The sequence below is a fragment of the Lissotriton helveticus genome, chromosome 7 (assembly GCF_964261635.1).
Source record: "Lissotriton helveticus chromosome 7, aLisHel1.1, whole genome shotgun sequence".
In the NCBI taxonomy this organism is placed as follows: Eukaryota; Metazoa; Chordata; class Amphibia; order Caudata; family Salamandridae; genus Lissotriton; species Lissotriton helveticus.
The window spans coordinates 1886966302-1886993145 of record NC_136068.1 but is presented as its reverse complement, the minus strand read 5'-3'; positions in this window follow the sequence as shown (position 1 = coordinate 1886993145).

Here is a 26844-nt window from a genome sequence, read left to right as displayed (position 1 = left end):
CCACTAGGGAAATATCTGGATCATTACATGCAACCTCTAGTGCAACAATGGTCAACTTTTGTACAAGACACTACTGATTGTTTAAAGAAATTGCAGAGAGTAACTTTCTCTGCTGATGATGAACTGTGGCTGTGTACAATTGATGTATCAGCTCTTTACACGTCAATTCCACACATGGAAGGGCTAGAGGCAGCAGAATGGATGCTTCTAAGACACGATTACGAGGAGAGTCAAAAAAATGTTCTTCTTGCATTGTTACAATTTTGCCTATACCATTGGTATTTTCAGTGGCAGAACTGTTTTTTCCTACAAAAGACGGGTACCTCTATGGGGTTCACTGGTGCACCGACATATGCTAATATGTTTATGTCCAAATTTGAAGAGCAACACATATTACAGAGGGTTGAGTGGCAAGAACATCTAGCATTGTACTTAAGGTATATCGACGATATACTGGTATTGTGGAAAGGACCAGAGAGGAAATTACGAGCACAACTTAATGAGTTAAACAAGTGTCATGCTTACATTAAGTTCACACATACTATAAATTCTGTGCAGATAAACTATCTGGATATACTGATTCAAACAAGAGGAGAAACACTTGAGACAAGTGTGTATAAGAAGCCTACAGATAGGAACAATGCCTTACATTTTGACAGTTTCCATTCCCAGTCTTTAAAGAGACATTTACCTTTGTCACAGTTTATTAGGGCAAGGAGGATTTGTTCAGATGAGAATCAAGGGCTTGAGACCATTAAAAGCATGCAAAAGGATTATGAAGAGAGAGGTTACCCAGAGACAGTACTAGAGCCAGCTGAGAACAGAGTGAGATCCATGGTTAGATCGACAATGTTAGAGAAGAGTGAGAGAGTGAAGGACAAGAGAGAAGTTTATGTACTCAAATTCTCTACAGCCGCAGCGCCCATTAAAAAATGCGTAAGAAAAAGATGGGAGATCATTGAGGAAGAACCTGACTTTAGACATGTATTTTTAGATAAACCATTGTTCGCACATTCTAGGTCTAGGAACCTTAAGGAGATTCTGAAAGGTCGCAAACATGAAGCAAAAGATTTAGGCCAAAAGGGTATGATGAAGTGTCAAAATTGCGGACATTGTGGCAACGCGTTAGTTGGAAATTCATTCGCACACCCACAGACTGGTAAGAGGATAACACTTAGACACACATCTGATTGTAAATCCAGCGTTTTGATATATGCAATTAAATGTCCATGTGGACTTGTTTATGTTGGACGCACCTCAAGGAAGGTGAAGGTGCGGATGACTGAGCATAAAAGTATGATACGTACCAAGAACATGAAATATTGTTTGGCTGCACATTTGCATGATTTTGGTCACACAATACCCCAGCTAAAATTTACAGTGTTAGAGAGATTGGTGGAGCCACCACATGTTGATATAGTGAGACTATTGGCTCAAAGAGAAACGTATTGGATAAAGTCCCTTAGGACACTGATTCCCTATGGACTCAAAAATAAGGTTGAGATGATTTGCTTTCTCTGAATGTATATAACTGTATTGATGCAATGCTCGATATATTCTTTGTACATAAGTATATTTATGTATGATCCGATTACATGCTCATGAAATCTCATAAGCATTTATTTTAGGGACCCCTTCAGGATCCGTTTTTTAATATCATTTTTTTAATATCATTTTTAATAGTATGTTCAGTAGGTGTTCAATTTTTGATTAGAGTATAATTTGTTTGACCTTGTAGGTAGTTATATCAGGATAATCCATTTGGGTTTGTTTAGATTAAGCAGTCTGTTGTTTATGTTTCCAGTAAGAGTGACGCCACACGCCAAGTACCGGCATTCAGTGACTATTGCGAACTATTGGGAAAGCGAGTGGTAGACGTTTTGGCCGAGCTTTTGAAAATTCAGGTAAGAACAGGGCTCTTCGGAATATTTTTTCTAGATTACATTGATAATAAGATTTGCAAGCCTGAAACGGCGGTATTATCATTATTGTTTTTCAGAACAAGGGACGAGTTTGAGAAAAACCAGCGGTACGGATAAATATATTCGGACATCGTTTTTAGGACAAGTGAGTGATTACTTGGTGCTATGGACACAGGACAAACCTATTTAAATATATAGCTCCTCAGATAGTTACGCATATATAATTTTTTTCAGAAGCTTGCAGGAGTTCGTTAGAAAATCATTTTCGGCATACCACGCTTACCAGTCCGATTGTGGTTAGTGAAGGTAGGAGTGTCAATAAGTTAGTGGTATGTTTTGGAACAGCTGGGCACACACATGGTTTAGTGGTGAATATCGTTTTTTTGGGCACTGGCAGTGCAAGGTGCAGTTTTGTTTTTCGTGTTTTGGTTTCAACATATTTTGTTTTTCATGCACTGGTGAACATTTATGAGCATGGTAATTGATAATACACTATAACAGAACCTGGTTGGTAATTCTCTTGTTTCTGCTTAAATAAACTAAATCATCTGTAATGCATCGTTTGATCAGAAAATGTGAATAACATATGAATTGTTATGTATAGTGATAGATTTTTATGTTACTTGTAGAGTATTCCCCTGACGAAGGAGCATACAGAAATGCATTGGGATATGTCTTCATATGTGGATTTGTGGAGAGTTTTTTGAAGATTTCAAATGAACACACATTTGATGATGAAAAAAGAAGAATAAAAAGTGTTTTTGAAGAATGAAAACCCAACAAACTGTTTTATGACAATCTTGTTTATGTTCAGCTTTTGCTGTGATTATAATGATGGTGCTATGTGATGATTAACAAGCATGTTCGCAATTTTGGAAGAATAATTTATTGTGACACAATTGGATTTATAAGCACATAATATTGAGAAGATAGTGCATCACATAATAGTGAGCAAGTGGATAGTGCACCACATAACACAGGTGTCTGTGGTTTATTCATCCCCATCACAGCCACATCTCTGCCCACCTGAGAGACCTACACTGGCTCCCCGTCAGCAGGAGGATCACGCTCAGACTCCTCACCCACACACACAAGGCTCTCCACGACCTGGGCCCCAAGTACCTCAACAACCGCCTCACCTTCTACACGCCCACCCGCCAGCTGCGATCGACCAGCCTCGCCCTCGCCACCGTACCACGCATTCGCAGAGCCACCGCCGGAGGAAGATCCTTCTCCTTCCCAGCGGCCAAGACATGGAACTCCCTCCCCATCCACCTACGGCTGACCCAGGACCATCTCTCCTTCAGGAAGCAACTCAAGACCTGGCTCTTCGAGCAGTAACGGACCCCTCATCCCCAGCGCCTTGAGACCCTACCGGGTGAGTAGCGCGCTGTATAAATTGTTTGATTGATTGATTGATTGATTGACAAAAGCAAGTTACACTTTGATGGAGGTGTTGGGTGATGGGTGAAAGGATAGTTGAAAAAAATGTTTTAAGGGTGGGTAAACTTGGTGACACACATATTGCTCATATATGTAATCACCAGACCTTTCTGTCTCAATTAGGGGGAGATTTCGAGAAACTTTGCAACAAGTTTGCGTCATAAAAAGAGCATAAAGTATGGAATTGGGATTTACTTTCATATAAATCTATTGATAATAAGATGGACATGTTGATGGTGTGTCTTTATCACATTACAGAAAGAATAGATTGTCTGATCGTGAGACTGGATGGAGTGGAATGCTGAATATACATATTAGAGGATGATTTTGTGCTAAAATCTCCATATTAGCTACACCTTTTAACTTGCTTTGCACTTACACATTATTATACTTAGAAATTATTCTGCATGCAGCACATTTTCTCACATGGTTTCATGTTGTGGGTACACACTGTCCAAGGCTAGTAACATTGAACACATTGCATTTCGTTGTCCGGGTACAGACAGTAAGACTCTAGACTAACCATCGCATCAGCTCTGCACCTCTGACACAGTGCGATTGGAACATTGCTTTTATTATATAAGCTGCCTCTGAACCAAATTTGGCAGAGGAGCACTTTTGCTGGGATTGTCCTGAAATGCTGTGCAATGTGATGGAGATGCAGCAATGCTGGCTCTAACCTTCATCCTGCATAGGACTACAGCCTACTCTATACCAGATCAGCTTTGGGATGCATCATACACAGGTAGAGGGGTTGGGCTGTCCAAAGAGATCTGGCAGAGGGTACTCCCACTACGTTCTGGATAGTTAGTTTTTGCTAGCATTATGTATATATAAATCACACAGTAATGTTATAAGGGTTGCACTTTTCCCCATTCTTGTAATGCCAGTTACACTGCTTTGCTTCATCCTACTGATAACTGCAGTTAACGCTTTTCAAACAACAATATGATTATTTCAAAAAATGTTTGACAAGCCAATTTGTATCCTTCTTGTGTTTACTTTGGGCATGCAAAACGAAATAGCAAAATAGTATATCTATTTCCATAATTTATTTGGGAATTTGGTCAAGTTCATTCCATCAACCACCACCAGGGACACCCTGGGGGTGGTTGGTGGAATGCACTTGATCTAATCACAATATGTGAACGTATCACTGCAGTGATTGCATGTGTGACAGAAGCTCCCTGTTGATGTAATCATGCCCCCTTGATGATCGTCACCACCACAGCACATTCAAATATTGGGTATGTTAGGTTATTTGGGACTGATGATTGGTATTATGAGTATGGGTGGGATGAAGGAGGATGGTGGTTGTTGCTACAGTTATAACTAAAAGAGTCATACACTGCTGTTCAGGCTGCTCCAAGTACAAGATTGCTTTTGTTTAAAGATACAGGGACAGTTAATTCATCTTATAAAACATACATTCTTAATGGGCAGAGCTTTGCCACTGCTATCATGGACTTTTAGAGGACTTAGGAGCCCATTACGATTGCGGGCGGATCGCCACTGCTGGGCTGGTGGTAGCTACCGCCCGCCAAATGTCCCATGTTCACCCCCCACCATATTAGTATGGTGGGGCACCTTAGGAGCCCATTACAATTGCCGGCGGATCGCCATTGCTGGGCCGGTGGTGGCTACCACCCGCCAAATGTCCCATGTTCCCCACCCGCCATATTAGTATGGCGGGGACACCGCGACGGACGGAAATACTGTCCGCCGATTTTCTGCCGGTCGACTTGTCAACCAGGCAGGAAAGGCCCCAATATGGAGGCGGTGCCTTGCAGGCACTGCCATCCATATTAGGATGTGCCATTTTCAATGCCTATCCATGGCGGAGACTCCACCATGGAAAGGCATGCAGTTTTCGATTTAGGGGCTCATTACGGGCCCCCAGGGGCGTGGGTGCTGTACTTGGGGGTACCTATGGTACTCCCCAACATTGGCATGGACAAGGTGGTAGTCACCGCACTGCGCCATTCACGTTGTGCATGCCAATGCACAACATGCATATATTGCATTGTGGCGGGTGCCGCACAGCCCGCCGAAATGCAATATATGCTGGATACAACGTGGGACCGCCGCACCTCTTTCAAAGTTCGCCCGCCATAATAATGAACCCCTAAGCAATCCCCAGAAGGCCAAAAATAGCATAAGGTAGACCTGAGCATTCTTCAGGAGACACACTTAGATCCTTTAAACCGGGATAGCTTTTCTAGACACTGTAGACAACTCAGATATGTTTTTTCATATAGTACTGATGCAAACCTCCCTTTATTTTAGACTGCTACAAAACATGGATGACCTTGATGGCCAGTACCTAATTACTGCAGGCCTCCTTAAGAGTAGGAAAATAGTACAGATCAACACATATACAAATACAGACAAGCCTGAATACTTCAAAACACTGTTCACCATACTGTGGCATACTGAAATTGTCTTAATCATCTGGGAAGGAGATTTCAATGTAATCTTGACTACCAAACTTGCTAGATCTTGGGACATGGGCACACATAATCCATGAGTAGGAGACACTCTTTGTGAGACAATCGATATTCTAGGAGGGTGGAACGCATGCATCCAAACCACATGACTCGCTGTAAAGCAAAGAATAGTGGGTGGTCACAAACATGGGGACTCTGTGCATGCTACAAAATTCTTAATTTCCCTGCACACTATCAGACCATTTAACTGTGAAGATGATATTCTTGCGTCACGGCTTTGAGAGGAAAAAATTAAGTTGTACATTTCCCATGTACTCCCTCTTGATCCACTATACCATGACGGTTTGCAATATTTGAGTACCTTCAAATTAATTTTGGGGACTGTGAAGAAAGTCACCACATTATTGGAGGCATTTAAAACCTATAGTGCCCATTTCTAAGCATGCAGACATATTAAAACCTATGCTAAAGTAACTGGAAGTTATGGAAACAGAAAATAATCAGTTAGGGCCAGATGTACAAACCGCCAATTAGCGAGTGGCAAATTGAGTCACATTTACGACTCACAATTTTGACTTGTTAATTGGGATGCACAACAGTGTCAGAGACTCTGGGATTCCCAATGGGGTCGCAAATTGCATGCCTCTTGCATATTAATGGGGCTCTTGCAATTTGTGACTCCATGGGGAATGGCTGGCACTCACAGGGAGGGTGACCTGCTGGGGTCAGCAGACCTCCATGTCTGGGACTGCTTTTAAATAAAGCCGTTTTTTTAATGTTCCCGTTTTCCCTAAAGAAACGTTTTTGTTTCATTTTTTAAGGGCAGGTAGTGGTCCCTGGGACCACTGCCTGCTCTGAAAAAAATTGTGCGCACCCATTCACAGAGGAGTAGGAGTCCCTTGGAGACCCCTTCACATTTGCAAATGGTTTACCACCCTCTTGAATAGGGTGGTAAACTGCGAGTGTTGTGCGACCGCAATTGCGGGCGCAAAATATCCTTACATAGGTGTTGGAATCGCTATTAGGAAGGGACGTCTTTGCAATGCCCCTTCCTAATAGTGAGTCGCTAACCCTATTTTGCGAGTCGCTATTTATTTAGCAACTTGCAAAATAGGGTTAATACATGAGCCACAGGTTTTTTGCGTGTGCAACAAGGTCTAACACTAATTTGCACATGCTAAACACCAGTGTGCATCTGGGCCTTAGAGGCAAGTGTCTTGGAGATGCCGTACACAATATATTTTATAAGAGCTAGGCAACCTATTGCACAAATTCCATGAACAACCAGACGGGGGGTTGCCCACCTGGTAAAATCTGCCCAAGTTAGACAATATGGAGATGGGGAGAGGCTGGGTACCATATCATGGCTGTTGAAAGCAGACAGACCACAAAACTGTGTTACAAATTGATGAAGAAAATGAAAAACCCAGAGGATGCTTGGCGATTTCGCAAGATATTATCTTCTAAAAGGTCCACCTCCCGTGAGGAAATTATGCATACTTAGATGGTACTGCACTGGTGTAGCTGGAGAATCCTATTAGACAATTTTTAAAGGAACCAAACCATTTAGAAGAAATTAAGGCACCCATAGATTGTTTGGGAGGGAAGGCTCCTGGGTCAGACAGCCTCACCTCCGAATTTTACAAGGCATATAAGAACATACTAGCCATCACATTTACTTGAGGTCTCCTGTGTAGATGTACATTATGGGAAACTACCACCCATTCTGCAGTAGGCTGTGATTACAGTTCTCCTCAAGCTTGACAAAAACCCAGAAAATGCACGTTGTACCTCCCCCTATTGTGGATTAACCTTGATATCAAGTTTTTAGCGAAGATAAATAGCATATGTATGTCCCTTTTAATGGAAAGCTAAGTCTTCCCCTCTTAATCAGGCATGAATAGGTCCACAGCAGTAAATATATGGACAAAATGTGTAGTGCTCTATCAATTTGACCCTGAGTTGGAGGTTGAAGCTCTACTGCATGATGCAGAGAATTACTTTGTTTCTCTGGAGTGGCCTTATCTGATGACTGTGCTCCAGAGATTCAGGATAGGCAATTGAATGTTACAGAGTATTGCTCTAGTATACTCTAAGCCACTGACTAGGATCCGAGTAAATGTCCTGATATCTGAACCATTTACAGTGGAAAGGGGTACAAGGAAGGACTGCCCCCTCTCACTGCTGTTATTTGTCCTTGCTATGGATCCACTGGCTTGATACTTGCAAGAATAGCATGATCACAAAAACCTATAATTTAAATCGTTGTTGATCACTTAGCCCCCTCCTTTTTAACATCTATGTGACTCCACTTGTATATCTGGCGGAGTCACTGTGGGCTATGGTATTGGCCTACGCCGATGACACCCAGCTGCTGTTTACCTGGCCCAAGGAAGCAGACTCGGTCGTGTTGGCCCAAAATTGCTTTTCCCCTGTCTTTCACTGGCTTTCTAATGCTCAGCTGAAATGCAATGAAGGGAAGTCTGAGGTGTTGTTGTTTGGCTCCTTTCCTTCCGATTTCAGAGAAAGGCTTTGGCCTCCGGGTTTTTCTCGGCCCTCTGATAGAACAGGCGCGGTAAAAAATCTAGGGGTTTGGTTCGACCAAAACCTGCTTTTTGTGACGCACGTGGAGAAGTTGGCTGGTACCTGCTTTGGCATATTGAAGAGCTTGAGGAAGTTTCTTCAAGTGAACTCTGAAATGCTCAAAAAGGCAGTCGACATGTTGCGAAAACCAGTCACTAGTTTTATTTAGCGCGTGGTTGAATATCACGTATGTATTGGAGATGTTAAAACATTGTTTTAGAATGTTTAGCAGCAATTCTACGTACGAGCCTATTAACAGATGTGGGACCCAGTTTCTTCCCACATATCGACCTGCACCTCATTTCATATGTTTAACGCAATTGTGTGTTTGTGTGCCAACTCATATACACCTGCATTAAAAGGGCCACGCCTTTTGCAAGCACGCACACCCAGTTGTTTGTTGTGAGGGAAGTCTTCTTCAGGCACCAGCCGGTGACACCACCTGCTCAAGTGCACCCACGCTGCTAGTTGTAAAGACAGACACAGTTCTGGGGGTCATTTCTAACTTGAGGAAACACATTGATTGCTTTGCCTCCGAACATTATTCTGTCTGCCTGTCCTGTCACTGGTTCATAATTTCTGCTCTTTAGAGGTAGCTGGTAGCATGCAGCAGTTTGAGTAATTCAGCAGTGTGAGTAATGCAGCAGTGTGAGGCGTGCAGCAGTGTGAGGCGTGCAGCAGTGTGCAGCATGCAGCAGTGTGAGGCATGCAGCAGTGCGAGGCATGTAGCAGTGTGAGGCGTGCAGCAGTGTGAGGCATGCAGCAGTGTGCAGCATGCAGCAGTGTGAGTAATGCTGCAGTGTGCACCATGCAGCAGTGTGAAGCGTGCAGCAGTGTGAGGCGTGCAGCAGTGTGAGGCGTGCAGCAGTGTGAGGCGTTTTGCTGTGTGAGGCGTGCAGCAGTGTGAGGCGTGCAGCAGTGTGTTGCTTTCCACTGGAGTCCGGGAAATACCACAACGGACGGAATTAGAGCACGGGCCAAAACCATGGGTACTTTGAAGTAACCTGTTTTCTTTTGAAAACCGATTTTGGTAGTGTGCGTTTTTAACAGAGACTGGGTCTTTTACCTATGCAGCGTGAGTGGAGTTGTAGCAGAGTAGATTATATCAAGACACTTTATAATTAACTGGCCAGGTGTTTTGAAATTCCTGGCCCAGATGACAGCGTTAATGCCAGATTCCTTTCAGCTGAGCAGTTGCTGTATTACATCTTTACACACACTTTTCCTGAAAAGGGATAAAACTAAACAAGCCTTTGCAACGCAATAGGTCACGCATTAGGAAAGTGTGAACTATTGTTATTGTAAATGATTTTTTTTTTAATATGTGTTGGCTTTGAAAATATATAAATTAGTAGCATTGTTATTCACAAAGCCAATCGCTTACACTTTCCTAATGCGAGTCCTATTGGCTATGGCAATGCTTGTTGGTAGCAAGCAAGGACAGGTCTGTTGTGGTGCTGAGTGATGCTGTTGTGGTGCTAAGTGATGATGTGGTTGGGCTGAGTGATGTGGTGGTGTCCCACAGTGATGTGGTGGTGTCCCAGAGTGATGTGGTGGTGTCCTAGAGTGATATGGTGGTGTCCCTGAGTGATGTGGTGGTGTTATGTGGCGTGCAGCAGTGTGAGGCATGCAGCAGTGTGTCGTGCAGCAGTGTGTTGTGCAGCAGTGTGTCCTACAGCAGTGTGCAGTATGCACCAGTGTGCAGTGTGCAGCAGTGTGATGCGTGCAGTAGTGTGAGGCATACAGCATTGTGAGGCATGCAGCATTGTGAGGCGTGCAGCAGTGTGAGGAGTGCAGCTCTGTGAGGCGTGCAGCAGTGTGAGGCGTGCAGCAGTGTGAGTTGTGTGGCAGTGTGCAGCATGCAGCAGTGTGAGTAATGCAGCAGTGTGCAGCGTGCAGCAGTGTGCAGTGTGAGGCGTGCAGCAGTGTGAGACATGCAGCAGGGTGCGGCATGCAGCAGTGTGTGGCATGCAGCAGTGTGAGGCGTGCAGCAGTGTGAGGCATGCAGCAGAGTGCCGTTCAGTAATGTGCAGCATGCAGCAGTGTGAGTAATGCAGCAGTGTGCAGCATGCAGCAGTGTGAGGCGTGCAGCAGTGTGTGGCGTGCATCAGTGTGTGGCGTGCAGCAGTGTGATGCGTGCAGCAGTGTGAAGCATGCAGCAGCGTGAGGCGTGCAGTAGTGTGAGGTGTGCAGCAGTGTGATGCGTGCAGCAGTGTGAGGCGTGCAGCAGTGTGAGGCATGCAGCAGTGTGCAGCGTGCAGCAGTGTGAGGTGTGCAGCAGTGTGAGGCATGCAGCAGTGTGAGGCGTGCAGCAGTGTGCAGCATGCAGCGGTGTGAGTAATGCAGCAGTGTGAGGCGTGCAGCAGTGTGAGGCGTGCACCAGTGTGACATGCAGCAGTGTGTGGCATTCAGCAGTGTGATGCGTGCAGCAGTGTGAGGCATGCAGCAGTGTGAGGCGTGCAGCAGTGGCAGGTGTGCAGCAGTGTGAGGCGTGCAGCAGTGTGTCATGCAGCAGTGTGTCATGCAGCAGTGTGCAGCATGCAGCAGTGTGAGGTGTGCTGCAGTGTGCAGCATGCAACGGTGTAATTAATGTAGCAGTGTGAGGCGTGCAGCAGTGTGAGGCGTGCAGCAGTGTGTGGCGTGCAGCAGTATCATGAAGTAGTGCGCAGCATGCAGCAGTGTGAGTAATGCAGCAGGGTGCATCGTGCAGCAGTGTGATGCGTGCAGAAGTGTGATGCGGGCAGCATTGTGAGGCGTGCAGCATTGTGAGGTATGCAGCAGTGTGAGGTGTGCAGCAGTGTGAGGCATGCAGCATTGTGAGTCGTGCGGCTGTGTGCAGCATGCAGCAGTGTTAGTAATGCAGCAGTGTGCGGCGTGCAGCAGTCTGAGGCGTGCAGGAGTGTGCGGCGTGCATCAGTGTGAGGCGTGCATCAGTGTGAGGCATCCAGCAGTGTGTCATGCAGCAGTGTGATGCGTGCAGCAGTGTGAGGCATGCAGCAGTGTGAGGCGTGCAGCAGTGTCAGGTGTGCAGCAGTGTGAGGCGTGCAGCAGGGTGTCATGCAGCAGTGTGTCATGCAGCAGTGTGCAGCATGCAGCAGTGTGCAGCAGTGTGAGGCGTGCTGAAGTGTGCAGCATGCAGCGGTGTAATTAATGTAGCAGTGTGAGGCGTGCAGCAGTGTGAGGCGTGCAGCAGTGTGAGGCATGCAGCAGTGTGTGGCATGCAGCAGTATCATGAAGTAGTGCGCAGCATGCAGCAGTGTGAGTAATGCAGCAGAGTGCATCGTGCAGCAGTGTGATGCGTGCAGAAGTGTGATGCGTGCAGCATTCAATCAATCAATCAATCATGCCATTTGTATAGCGCACTACTCACCCGGGAGGGTCTCAAGGCGCTTGGGGGGAGGGGTATGGTACTGCTCGTACAGCCAGGTCTTGAGTTGTTTCCTGAAGGCGAGATGGTCCTGGGTCAGCCGAAGGTGGATGGGGAGGGAGTTCCAAGTCTTGGCAGCCAGTTAAGCCAGCATTGTGAGGCGTGCAGCATTGTGAGGTATGCAGCAGTGTGAGGTGTGCAGCAGTGTGAGGCATGCAGCATTGTGAGTCGTGCGGCTGTGTGCAGCATGCAGCAGTGTTAGTAATGCAGCAGTGTGCGGCGTGCAGCAGTGTGAGGCGTGCAGGAGTGTGCGGCGTGCATCAGTGTGAGGCGTGCATCAGTGTGAGGCGTGCATCAGTGTGAGGCATCCAGCAGTGTGTCATGCAGCAGTGTGCAGCATGCAACAGTGTGAGTAATGCAGCAGTGTGAGGCAAGCAGCAGTGTGAGGCGTGATTTGAGGGGGTGTGATGGTTAGGGGCTGTGAGGGTGAGAGGGTGTGAGGGTGAGAGGGTGTGTGAGGGTGAGAGGGTGTGAGGGTGAGTGAGGGTATGTGAGGGTGAGGGTGTGGGGGGGTGCGGGTTAGGGAGTGTGAGGGTGAGGGGTGTGAGGGTGTGTGAAGCAGTGTGAGGGTGAGGGTTAGAGGGTAAGTGAGGGTGAGGGTGTGTCAGGGTGAGGGTGTGTGAGGGTGAGGGTGTGTGAGTGGGTGTGAGGGTGAGGGTGAGGGGGTGTGAGCATGAGGGGGTGTTGGAGTGAGGTTGTGTGTGATTGTGAAGGTGTGAGGGTGAGGGGTGTGGGGGTCTGAAGGTGTGTGGTAGTGTGAGGGGGTGAGGGTGAGGGGGTGAGGGGTGTGAGGGTGAGGGGTGTTATGGTAAGGGGGTGTGTGAGGGTGAGGGTATGTGGGTGTGGGAGCACGTCGGTTGTCTCCCCCTGCTGGGCCTGCTTAACCGGGATCATCGGAGGTAAGAGTGCAGGGAACAGTGGTGGGCCAGGTGCCGGTCACAAGGTCAGGCAAGGGCCCCGCTCCAGACCCTAGCAATTGATTGAGAGATCGAACAGGCCTAAGTCCACGGGATAGTACAGTAGTATACATCAAAGACTGACTCGCATCCGCACGAAATTGAAAGCTTACCGTTTAACAGCCCACAGCAGAACGCTGCTGATGAGGGGGCGGACCTGCTGAGAACGTCGTGCGGCCTGCGGCGCAGACCGGGATCGCGCTGAAAGGCCAGCGGCTGCCAGATTGTGCTGAGGACGTGCGGCACGGACTGTGCACGCTCTACCGGTTAAAGGAGCTGCTGTGTGGTGCCCTAAATCACCAGTGAGTTGTGTGAGACTGCCCCTCCTTTACTGCAGTGCAGTGGCTTCACGGACCATAAGATCCGCAACCAGGGACTGCTTCTTCTTCATTTATTCACCTGACGCTGCAGGATTGGTCTGGGTACAGCCTTGATAAAGGTGCTTATTTCATTGCAATCACGCATCGTGAATTTGCAGTGATTGTTTCAGATCTAGCCTGATTCCAAGATGGCGGCGGTGATGTGTACGTGGTCATCAGAACACCTAGAATGCTTTTAAGGTGCAGGAAATTCATTTATATGGCTATGCTTCGTGGAGGCAGCGCGAGTATTTTACAGTTAGCACTGTACGGAGGAGCCGTCTCCTTGTTACCTGGGGAATTATCAAATCAAGTGCCTGACCCTAAAATGGAGGTCAGATCATGACAAAGGGATCTATATGTAAACCCCAGTGGTGCCTAACGATACAGTTTTGAAGTGGCTGCAGCAGCAACCATTGGAGTAGTGTCCTTACCAGCAAGAAGAGATCCAATGTAGGATCAATGTGAGCTGCCTCTATAGTTATATTTGATCTCAAGCAATAATACCTACCTGATGCCCTGGACAATATAAAGTTGTGGAACACTTCCAATCAATTACAAGGCGATGCAGAGGTATTCTGAAACAAAGTGGTGTTCATAAACATTTGTTTGGTCCTTGTTCTTTGGATTGTGGCGTTTCTGTGATTGTATACACGGAGCTGACACTAGCGCCCCCAGACCTACCAGCAGAAACGAAGAGGGCGGGAAGGCTAACGCTCTCCTCAGCGCAGCAAGAAGTGCCAGCTGCACTGTTTAGGCCATTAACAGCTTTGTAGCAGATAGTGCCAGCTGCATCATTTAGGCCTTTTACAGCTGCACAGCAAGTAGTGCCAGCTGCATCGTCTAGACCTTTTACAGCTGTGCAGCAAGTAGTGCCAGCTGCACCGTTGAGGTCTTTTTTTAGCTGCGCAGCAAGTAGTACCAGCTGCACCATTTAGGCCTTTTACAGCTGCGCAGCAAGTAGTGCTAGCTGCACCGTTTAGGCCTTTTACAGCTGCACAGCAAGTAGTGCCAGCTGCACCGTTTAGGCCTTTTACAGCTGTGCAGCAAGTAGTGCCAGCTGCTCCATTTAGGCATTTTCACAGCTGTGCTGCAAGTAGTGTCAGCTGCACTGTTTAGGACACTTTTTCCGTGGGGACATTTCTGATTGAGTTAGGACCCTCGCTGCATTGGCAGCAACCTTGACATTATGGTTTCAGGGCATTTGAGTCCCCCTCTGAGATGACCAGTTGGCCAGGGAGACTGCGAGGTTTGTACAGAGCCAGGCCCTTTCTAAGTATATGTGGTGCTAGGAAATGCTTTTCATGTTGTATGATTTACGCACCCTGTTCTGAGCACCTCTAAAGGTGGCCTTATGATGACGAGACTGTCGTGCATATTTTGATTTTGCTAGTCAGATTTTATTCCACCCTATGCTCTTTGCCCCTAATGTTAGAGATTCTCAGGAGATTGGGGTCCAATAGTAGTCTGTTGAGATTATGGGCATACAATGTGGTTGGTGCAGAATGTGCTTCTGTTACAGGAAGATGCTAAGTACAGTGATCACCAGTGGTCACTGGGTGTTCATTTGTGATTTGTTTTACTTTGACTAATTGTGCTTTGTGATGGTTTTGACAATGAGACAGTTGGTCCTATCACATGTTAACATTTCCCTTGTAAATATTATCTTGTGCCAGTTGGCCTCATGTATACCTAGATGAAGGGCCCAACAAATACCCACCTCTCTTCCCGGACGGCACATTGGTTCAGATTTCCGCCACCGACATCTGGAATATGTGCCCCCTATTAGTCCTTATACTTTTCCTCACCACCGCATTCCTAGTAACACCCTTCTCATATCCCCCCAGCACTCCTTCTCCTCACTTTCCCAACATGGCCACCACTCGAGTTAAGGCTGGGATCAACTGCTACAAAATCATTTATCCTCCTGGCCAGACTAGTAAAACAATTGAAGCATAACACTATTGAACGTTTCCCTGATTCCCTTTTGTTGATCAATTTTACAATTGTCGTTTTGGGAGGCGCAAACACGATTTCATTTTCTTCACTCACGACACCCCCTCTTGGTCCACCAGCTTATATAATTCCCTTAAAGTCACCTCCTCCTCCTCTATCCCTCATGGGAAACAACTAAAGATGTCCCCCTCTGCGTATTTCAACAGCTCCCTCACCATCTCAATCTATAAAAACGGTACTGTCATGATCCGAGGAAAAGACACCTGTCTCTCTCTCTTTGACCACCTCTTCCCCTCCCTACTCCCCTCCTCAGCGACCGGGTTTTCCCCTGACTCTCCATCTAGCTCCACCCATTACTCCCTTTCTCCTCCCCTGTCCCCCCTACACTCCATTAGGCAGCACCCTCGGGAGGCACAGGTCGGTCCTCTCCCCCCCCCCTTGTGCCGTCCTCTCCCTTTCCTCCCACTTCACAGTATGCCCCCCTTCATCACGTCAGCCATACCACTAGCTAATACGCTCCTAGTCCAATCTGCACCGTCCCTGTACCTCAATCTCATCTCCTCCCCCCTATTCCTACCTGCTACTCCCTTTTTTAATCCACCCCTCCCTCAACCTCCCCAGCTAACTTTCCTTATGCTCCCCTCATTCCTCCCTCTCCCCCTCTACTCTACCCCCTCCTCCCCTCGCTTCTTACCCCAATTTCTCCACAATCCCATTGCATCTCTCTCCTTCCCCCCACTCCGCCAGCCATGCTGCGCTACCCCCTTTTCCCCCTTGGTACCCCTTTCCATCTTCCTCCATCGGGCCGAGCAAAACCATTTCCTTTCTTCAACTTCCCCTTCTCCGAACCCCCCTCACTCTGCCAGATGCCCGTTCCCTCACAGCCACCTCTCCTAGCCAACAGGATCCCTCCAACCACCTCCTCTCTCTTCGTCCCAAACCTCCTACGCTCCTATGACACCTCGAAGTCCTCCCCTCTCCCTCTCCTTCTACCCCACCACCTTGTTCCGCACTCATCTCCCCCTAAATATGTCCTTAATTCCTTTCCTTCGTGCAACGCCAACAAAGACAACTCTCCCTTCACCTCTGATACACAAACCCCTCCTCTCAACCTCCACCTTTCCCACTTATGAACCCTATACCCCAACTCTCCTCCTATTCCCCCAACTCTCCCTGCCTTCCACCACCAATTTCACCCCCTCCGGTTGCCATCGAGACACCCAACCTTCCGTGCTCTGCCCTACTCTCTCTTGAAAATAAGCTAGGCTCTCTTATCACCTCCATCTCCCAGATTGTAGCTTCCATTTCACTTTTAAGCTCCAAGATTTCCACTGTCCCATTCACCTCAACTCCTTTGGAAAACTCTCACCTTCCCACGAGATGCACCTCGCCCCCTCATCCCATCATAGCCAAGCATAACCTGTCATCTGCAAACATCGTTCACTCACACAAGCCCTTAAATGCCACCCTTCTTCAACTTGCATCTCCGAGTAACCCAACTATCTACACTATTCCGACCATCTCTTCTGTCAGAACCAAGCATCCACCTAAACCCTCCCATCACCCCCGTATAAGTACAATATCCCTATCACCCTTCTTAGCCCAAGTGCCCCCATCACCAAAACAGTCTCGACAGAGCTGCGCTGTCTGCTCCACAACTGCAGATCTTCAATAAAACACAAACTCGAAATCTCTGATACCATCACCTTTCACAATATTGACATGTTCTTCCTGCCAAAGACATGGTTCAATGATACCTCTCACTCTATGTTTGATCTCCTATTACCCACAGGCTATTCTATTTTTAGGAATGACAGGCCTATCAAAGTTGGGGGAGGTGTTGCAGTCATCTTTAGAAACTCCCTTCAACTTAAGGCTTCTCCCATCAGCGCCTTCCGCACTTTTGAATGTCTATCTCTTGAGCTTCAACTACACCACCGCTCACCCCTCAGATTCCATGTCATTTACCGCCCTCCTGGCAGCGGCCCTTCGTTTATGGAGGAACTCACTGACTTCTTCAGCGAGCAATACTGGAGTTCTGGACTTTTTGGTTCCGTCCAGAGGTGTCAGGGATAACACCCGAAGACCCCGGAGTCCCACCTGTCTCGGTGCACAAACAAACAGAAACACGGGCTTCTCGATGGTGGCGTCAAAGACCAAAGGTTTATTACTGCAGGGACACAGAAGTCACAGAAACTACACATGGGCAGTATCTAGGAGCCTGTTCGATTTGTACAAAGAGGGTTGCTCCTTATATACTAAATATTGGGCTTCAGGCAAATTCTTTACATGTTACCACAGTTCTAAACATTCGTGTCTTAAACAATAAATATTTGGCGTTGCACAGGGATCGTCAACAGTATCTGATGTCAAAACATTACAAATGAGGGGTTCCCACTAGTCCATCATAATCCCATGTCAATTCTTCATTCAAGACCCGGACCGCCTCATCGTAAATTTCGTTACCTCCCCCTAATAAAGGCCCAGAAGGAAAGGAGCAGAGCCAGGTGCAGAAGATAGAAAGACAGGATAAGAAATGTTTGTGGGTCGTAAATGAGTACGGTTACCAGCTTCGGCCGCCTAATCATGATCAGGCCAACGAACACAAAAACCAGTATAGCAGGACTGGCCTCAGGCTGGGGAGGCAGTTCTTGCCGAGTCATGCTGCTACAGCGTTGCTGGCCTAAGGTGCACGTGTCACTAGCAAGGTGAATCGCCGGTTAAAGCCTACGTGTCATTTAATGAAAAAGAGGTCATTGCGTGTCCATTGACTATGTGAGGGCAAGGAATACAAAATGGCTTCCGTGTTCTAAAATGGATGCCACGGGTAGAACAGAAATGTGTTTGTAACTGGAGTGCTCTTGCTCGTAGCATAGCGAAAACACCAGGATATACTAAATGGATCATTTGCGGTTCACTGATACCAAAATTATGTATTTACGACAATGTTACAAACACGAGTAAAATCGTCACGGAACCTCAGACCCTCCTTTTGCCCTTACATAGGCAATTACTCAGTCTATATCAGAGTCAGAGTCTAATTCTATGCTCATTAGGTCAGTGACATGTTGTTGTATCATCATCCTGTCTCGTGCCTTTTCTCCTAATGCAGGTGGTTTTCTGAAACAGGTTGCAGCACAGAGGCTACACAGAGCGGGACCACATTGGATAATAAGACAGCACGAGAACAGCAATACTAGGATGACACCAATGACCATCAGAACCTTCCATCCCCACGCTGATACCAGAGTCCAAAACCACTCCATGAAGGACCAGTTTCCCTTATCTACGTGTATAGAGTCGGAAATCTTATGTAGCTTAGAGATTGCTTCATAGACCGTTGGAGCATTATTTGGAATAAAGACACAGCAGCTTGATTGGATCATTCTGCATACCCCACCTCGATCTGCAAGTATTACGTCTAGAACCATACGGTTCTGCAACGTCATGAGACGATCCGCCTGAAGCTCAGCTGTTAAGTTACTAAGGGCACCAGCAGTTTCTGTAATAGTAGATTCAACTACCCGTGTTAGTTGACGAAGATTTCTACTATTGGCCATAGGCCCCCAAAACGGAAGAAAACCTTTGAAGAAGTCTCCAGCTTCTTGACCAGCGGTATCTTCCTTGCTGAAGACACCTCTTGCTACTCTGGTTTTGTGATAATCTGAAGAAGCAGTGTATGTCGGGGGTAACAATCGAGCAATATAACATGAACCTGAAAAGTCAGCAGGCAGCCATGTATATGCTCTGTCCTGACAAATGAAGTAGGTACCCCTAGCAGTCAGAAAGGCAGGGGAGGAGTTAGACGGAAATACGTAAGTCTCAACGCACTCACTCCTCCCTAGCTGAGCTCTCGGATTTCTCCCATTTCCTTGCAAACAGACCTGACCTCGGTGAGGCACGACCCAAACTGAAGTGGAGCTTTTACGCTTGCTTTCTCCCAAACTAAGGCGATACTCTGTAGAGTTCCAACTCAAATACACCAGTAATTCATCTCTAGGATAAGATGGAGTATTATTGACGTCTTTAATCATATCAATAATTCCCTGGACTAAAGCTTTGTTGGCTGAGTTGTATTTAGTGGACCGTGGTGGACGCGAAGGATAGGTCTCAAGGGCATATGAAAAAATGGTCTGAAAGGCCTGAAATGATCCATTATAGCTGAAAGGCAAGACTAGATAGGGAATGCCTTTATCCATAGTGTGAGGTATCAAGCCACACACCCAGCAGTCTGTAGTATTAACTATCAGTTGGTGTTGATGCAAGAGCTGTACAAATGTATTGTTAATAAATTCTGAGCGTCGAGCTTGTTCGTGTTCAGGAAATGAGTGAAAAGAATGCATAGAAGAAACCGTAGAAGTAGTAGGATCAAGGGAAGGTACTGTAGTTACTGGCATAAAAATCAAATGTACACCAAAGACGATTCCACCCACCAACGTTATCAAAACAATTAAAAATGTAACTGCACATTGCATTAGAAAGCATTTGCTGTGTAGTATTCTGTACAGTCTATTTCTGCGAACATAAATTACATTTTCTCGTTGTAGCTCAGGAAGCTCCATCTTCTACGACCGTTCGCGACCACTGATGATGTGTACGTAGATGAAAATGCCTCTATCAGCCCTGGGAGTTCCCAGAACTAACAGAAAGATCGACCTTGTGTCTGACCCCCGCAGATTCAACTAGGCACACAGCCACGACCCTACGGCTACCCAGACGGCAAGGCAATTTTAAAACAAAAAGAAACAATACAAAGTATTAGCAAACTTCCCGGCTGGAGGCAATGTATAGCAAATTCAAATCTGAAAATAGGCAGTTTCCTGCTTTATTTGTCCATATTGCGAGAACGTAAGTTGTATCTCAGTTTTGCAGGAGCTGTCTGATCTGGAAACAATGTATTTTCAGCTAACGTTGCAATGTTCACGTTCGCAGATGGCAAATGTTCATTTGGTGCAGATGGCAAATGTTCATTGGGTGTGGATGACAAATGTTCAGGGTTCAAAAGAGCAGTTTCAGGAGGAGAGTCAGAATTTGGTGAATCCGTGATCAGTTCTGCATCGCTGAAAGGTATGAACCTGGGGACTTGCTCCGTTTCAGAGGCACCGATTCCTTTCTTTACCCAGTTGTCGTAAGGAAGTGGCAAAGGCACACGTTTAGCATGTGTCGTATGGATCCAATTTTTCCTTCCGGCCACACGAATAGCAGTTCTCGTTGCTAGCAGGACTTGGAAAGGGCCAATGAATCTGGGCTGAAGATTTTTTGTTCTTGCAAAATTTCTGATGACCACCTGATCACCCGGTTTCAGCTGATGGCCTGGACTCTCCGGTGGCTTTGGTAATGCATCGAAAACCTGTTGGTGAATAAGACTCAATTTAGCAGTCAAGTCGAAAAGGTAATCAATTAACATTGGGTATTCCAGCTGCTTAAATTCTTTCGGTCTAGGTACCCCCCAAACATTTGCAGGACGGCCAAAAACTATTTCGTAAGGACTAAGCCCTACTCTAGAATGTACAGTTGCTCTTGTTGATAGCAAAGCCAGAGGCAATGCGTCTGGCCAGGACAAACCCGTGGATGCTTGTATCTTAGCGAGTTTCAGTTTAAGGGTGCCATTGTAACCCTCGACTAAACCCGCGGACTGGGGATGATTCGCACTATGAAATTTCTGTCTAATCCCTAGGCCGGCACACACACTCTGCATAACTTTCCCTACGAACTCACTTCCGTTGTCTGACCATACAATCCGTGGCATTCCGTATCTGGGGAAGTATTCTTTAAGAAGAATTTTGGCAGTGGATAAGGCAGTATTGTCCTTCAGTGGGTATGCTTCGATCCATCTGGAGAAAGCACAAACTACCACTAGGACGTATTTCAGATTATTGCAACGATCCATGTGAATGAAGTCTAGCTGGATCACCTCAAAGGGGCAGGAAGGAGGAGCGAAGTGACCTGCAGGTGTGGGGATTCCCTTGCCAGGATTATGCATCAAGCATACCATACAATTTCTCACCACTCTCTCTGCACACTTACTAATCCCGTCATTCTTCCAGACCGGGGCCAACATCTTACAAATCCCTTTTGAACTGATGTGCGCTGTTCCATGTGCCATCGTTACTACTGCAAGCACATACGCATCAGGCAACATCCAACGCTGTTGTTCCGACAAGTCAATCCAACACCCACTCGAGTCCAATTTACCCGTGCTCTCTCTCCATGCAAGTTTTTCCTCCTCAGTCGCCTCTTTCTGAATTTCCTTCACGCTTTCCACTGTGTTCTCACACATTCCAGACTCAGAAATCCATCTTGCAGACGTTGCAACATACATTCTACTCATCATATTTCTAGCTGTCTGTTTTGCGATCTCATCAGCAAAAGCATTCCCACGACCAACATCATCCGTGATTGCTTTATGAGCACTGCATTTCACAATCGCAACTTCAGTCGGCAAGGTTAGAGATTCCAACAAGTCATTAACTAGCTGACCATGTTGAATCTTAGTCCCATGGGACGTAATGAAACCTCTTTCTTTCCACAAATGGCCAAAACTATGGGCCACGCCGAACGCGTACTGACTATCTGTGAACACATTCACTCTCTTTCCCTTAGCTAAAACGCACGCTCTTGTTAGCGCGATCAATTCTGCAGCCTGGGCAGAATTCTGACTCACTCTTGCAGTCTCCACAATCGTACTCAAAGTTGTTACTGCATAAGCAGCAGTCACATCACCATTCTCCAATTTGAAGCAAGACCCGTCAACATACAACGTGCCATCTGGTTCTGACAACGGAGTGTCTTTTAGATCGATTCGTCCTTTTGTTTCTTCCTCAGTTTTGAAACAACAGTCGTGTGGTTCGGAATCACTCGACTCTTCGCTAGTCGGCAACAATGTTGCTGGATTCAATACATTGCATCTTTTGATCTGAATATGACTAGCTAACAGTGTCAGTTCATAACCTGATAATCTAGCACTGGTAAGGTGTTGCGTCTTGGTTCGGTTCATGAGTGTATCCACAGCATGAGGAACCATAACTACTAGCATGTTGTTCATTACTAAACCAGCAGATTGTCGAATGGAAGCTGCAGCTGCGGCTGTAGCTCTCAAGCAACTAGGCAATGCTCTAGCTACTGGATCTAATGTTGATGAAAAATACGCACAAGGGCGTTGTTTATCACCAAATTTCTGCGTCAAAACACTCAATGCACAACCTTCTCTCTCGTGGACATAGAGCGTGAATGGCTTACTGTAGTCGGGTGTACCCAATACAGGTGCTGAACACAGTGCATTTCGTAACTCAGAAAAACTCTGCTGACATTCAGCAGACCATGGTACCGGACTCGGAACACCTTTCCCAGTCAAGGCTACCAATGGTTTTGCTAGAAGAGAAAAATTTGGGATCCATTGCCTACAATATGAGGTAATACCCAAAAAGGCACGTACTTCTCTCTGCGTGCTAGGAACGTTCATCTGTGTAATTGCTTTTATTCTCTCTGGGGTCAACTTCCTTCCCTCCTTTGACAAGAGATGACCTAGGTAGGTCACTTCTTGGCAGCAGTATTGCATTTTTGAAGGTGACACCTTGTGATTCAAATCTGACAAGTGATGCAATAAAGAAATCGTAGCTGTTTTGCAAGTTTCCTTGTCATCGGCAGCCACTAGAAGATCATCGACATACTGTACTAAAGCAGAACCACTAGGAAGTACGAAGGAATCTAACTGGCTTTTTAATGCTTGACTGTAAATGGATGGGCTTTCACAATAACCTTGTGGAGCGCGTTTAAATCTAAAACTTCGTCCTCCTAGAGAGAAACCGAAGATATCTCTGCTTTCCTCGGCTATCGGAATGCTGAAAAAGGCATTTTTCAAGTCGACAACCGAAAACCATGCTGCTGTAGCAGGAATCAACGTTAACAATGCAGTAATGTCTGGAACCACAGGAAACTGTGGGATCACAATTTTATTAACCTCTCTGAGATCAATTACGAACCTATATACTGGAGGCTTTGTAGGGTCAGTTCGTTTCAAAATAGGCAGTACAGGACTATTACAGACATTACCTCTAGTCTCTTCTATAACGTCTTTCTTGATCAGGTCTTGTACTATCAGTAGGAGCGCACGCTCGCCTTTATTAGAGATTCTGTATTGTGGAATTCGTGGAAGTTTGACATTTGCTTTCAAAGTTACTACATAGGGTGGAATTTCCAATAGACCTACATCATTAGGGCCAGTCGCCCAAAGAGTATCAGGGAGGGAACGCAGCTCTGGTGGGAGTGCATCCATCGACAAGTACATCGGAGAGATTATTTTTTTACCCAACGTAAGCTGTACTCCTGCTGGAGAACAGTACAATGTCGCGTACAGGCGTTTTAACAAGTCTAAACCAAGCAGATTTTCGTTACAACCTGTCGTCAAAATCAGGGGTGCTTTCAATTGACGGGGTCCAACAGAAATAGACAAAGGACCAGAAACAGGGTTGTGAACAGGGGCGCCCGAAAAACCTACTGAAACGTTTGTTGAGCCAGACAAAGGTGCGCCAGGGAGTTTCGCATGTATGATAGAACTTTTTGCTGCACCAGTATCCAACAGAAACTGTTCGACTATACCTGATGTTGCTACTGCGACATAAGGGCCACTCTGATCTACTGGAACTGATACTACTCCCTCTCTTTGTCCATGGCTGTCCTAGTACTCACTTTGCTGAACTTCCTCACTAGTTTCATAATAGTCTTCGACATGATACTGTGGAGACCTATTCTGTTGGGCAGATTGTCCATTTCGCTGATCGAAATAATTAGAGGGGCGATCACTCGTCTGCGGAGGCATAGCACCTCGTCCTCGACCTCTAGAGTTTTGCATAGAACTACCACGACCTCCCTGAGCTGCCGCAGCATTATTTTGCGTTCGAACTGGACATTCACTTTTGTAATGACCTTCCTTTTTGCAATAAGCACATTGATTCCATTGGTATTGTGGCCTTTGAAAATTATAATCCGTTCTTTGATATGACCCTTGCTGCATATTAGTTTGATTCATGCGAGGCGGATAAGCTTGCTGTAAAAGTACTTTAGTTTTTAAATCTTTCGTCTTTTTATCTGATTTTTCCTTCTCTTCTTTATCCCTATTTTCATAGTACTGGGCAGTCGCAAGTATTTGCGCAGTCGTAGAGACAGCCCACGCACTTTCAGAATTCTTTAATTTACCACTAAGGTCTGGCAACAGATTGTGCACAAATGTATCAACAAATAATCTCTGGCCTCCTTCTGTGCTCATATCCTGACCACTATGATCCACGAAAGTCTCTTCGAATCTTGTGAAAAAGTCGGAGACGCTTTCGTCTTTCTTTTGTTTGCACGCGGACAATTTGTCCCAGTTAACGCGCAATGCTGGCATCAAGGTTTTCATTAAATCGATTATTCTACCAGGCAAATTAGCAATTAAAGGTTCAGGTTTGGAACCACCTATTTGTTGACCATCCGCTGCAATTATAGCTGCCCAGTCACCACCTAGGGCAACTGGATGATTCTCTTTACGAATTTTAGCCCAAATTGGTTGCGGTACTACATTACCAAATAGCAGATCTATGTCAGCAAGATTCAATACACAAGCGTCAACTGTTTGAGCCAACTCTTTGTAGTACCCTGCAGGATTTTTACGCGGATCTGGCAAGGCCTGTTTCACTGCTAATACTTCAGCTCGCTTCCATGGAATATGTATCCAGACTCTCTGGAATTGGGCCGGAGCGGCTGCAATACCAAGGTTTGCATTAGCTTGCACAGCTTCACGCCAAATTGGTGGAACCTCTCTCATTGGATATTGACGATTTCGTTTCGTACTACGTTTCTCTAATTCTCTCGGTGAACGAAGGGATGAGTCATTCCTATAACTTAAAATCAGTTCCATCGCTTCTTTTATATTTTGTCCAACTATCATACCTGCAGCAAACTCTTTCTGAACATTAATTAATTCTCCTAGATTTGATTCAGGGTCATCCTCTTCCAATTCCTCACGTAGAAGGAAACACATTTCATCGAACACATATCGTTGTGTCGGTTCGTTCCATTGCATAAATGTATCTAATACATTTTGTACATTATATCTCCCAACTTTCGAAACCCATCTAAGAGCAGTGGAATCTAATATTCCTCTTTCTTCAGTACTGGGAAGCTGACTACGTCTCTGTACAGAGTCAGAGGTAGGAGTCTTAATCAGAGTTTTATAGAAGGGAGATAGAATATTAGAGACAGAATCAGTGATTCTTCGACGAACAGAAAGCGGAGTCATAATATTAACAGAGGCAGTGAATAGAGTAGCAGTTGGAACAGATAGATCAGGAACAGTAGGAGTAGCAGGAAAAATAGCTTGCCCCGGAGTAGCAGGTGTGAGCGACACAGGCATAGGTAAAGAAGCCGGCAACCCTAGACGAGGTGTGGTAAATAAATAAATAATACCCTATTTTTGACTAGACATATATCATAACAGATAGCTCAATAAATAAGAGTCAAGATTCGAGGTAGTAGGAGTTTTGCAGGTTTAATACAGCATAAGGACAGGAACAGGACAACCTGCATAGGAATAGGATGACAGGGCCCAGCAGCTACTGGGGCTGGGATGAGCGCGCTAACTTTTAATAACAATACACGAGCATATATACATAGCGCAAACACATAGCATTACATTGCAGTAGGCGTAGCAGTGGGTGGAGCAGAAGGCGTGACGCGTAGCAGTCGCGAAAGATAAGAGTAAAAAGAAGGTGTAACTCAGACATGTGATGCAAACGTAACAGAATATGTCATGAATGGGCGGAAACATAGGAGGGGGCTACCTAAGGAGCCGGGACCTCTAACCTGATGGTGCGCGCAAACTGGCAATGACGTGTTACGAGGAGAAGCTGGGGGCTATGAACTCTGTGCTAGGAGCAGAGACTGAAGTCTGGAGGGTCGGAGCGACATGTACCTAAACAGTATCTAGTATCTGATGTTTAGAGAACATGTTGATATAAACTAGAAGTCATGAGGGGAAAGGCTAACTGACTCTAAGACTGGAGCATGCATTTATTCTACATATAGTGCGTGATGAAGAATATTAAATGACCATTAAATACAGTATTTCTCTTACATGGAGCCGAATAGGCTAGACAATGACGGAAACTATTGATGCAGTTCAGTAGCTTAGGAATGCAGAGAAGGAGGACTAAACTGATAACTGGAATCATAACATAGTCTTGGCAGACTCAGAGGCAGAGCCAAGCTGCACCGGGCACTGCGAGGCAGGAAGTAAGTGAAAGGTCGAGGATACAGGTGGGGGCTGTATCGCTCCTCAGCGAGGCTTCAGGAGACAAGAGCTGAATCTGATGTCCGGGCCCTGTTGAGGCCTGGAAACGGGGACTTTATAATGAAATAACGTGCACACTGAGAAGCGTGGCAACATTACTTTACATAAGCCTGATATTCGTAGTATTCACGGGGACTGGGAAATGACATACTAGAGGAGGACACAACTATAATTGCGTCATTAATCGGACATGGGGAATAACATATGCATATTGGTCATGCACACATAACATATGATGGATGACACGTAGGGACACAGAACATGGCAAAATTTACTTTTCCACATTCCCTCCTTGTCACTACGTTTCCATCAGGAAACATCAATATTCATGATACCATCTATCATTTCATACAGTACCATTTGTTCATCTCGAATTGTCTTGGAACGGGATTTAGAACGGGGCTTGGGACTAGGAATACAAGAGG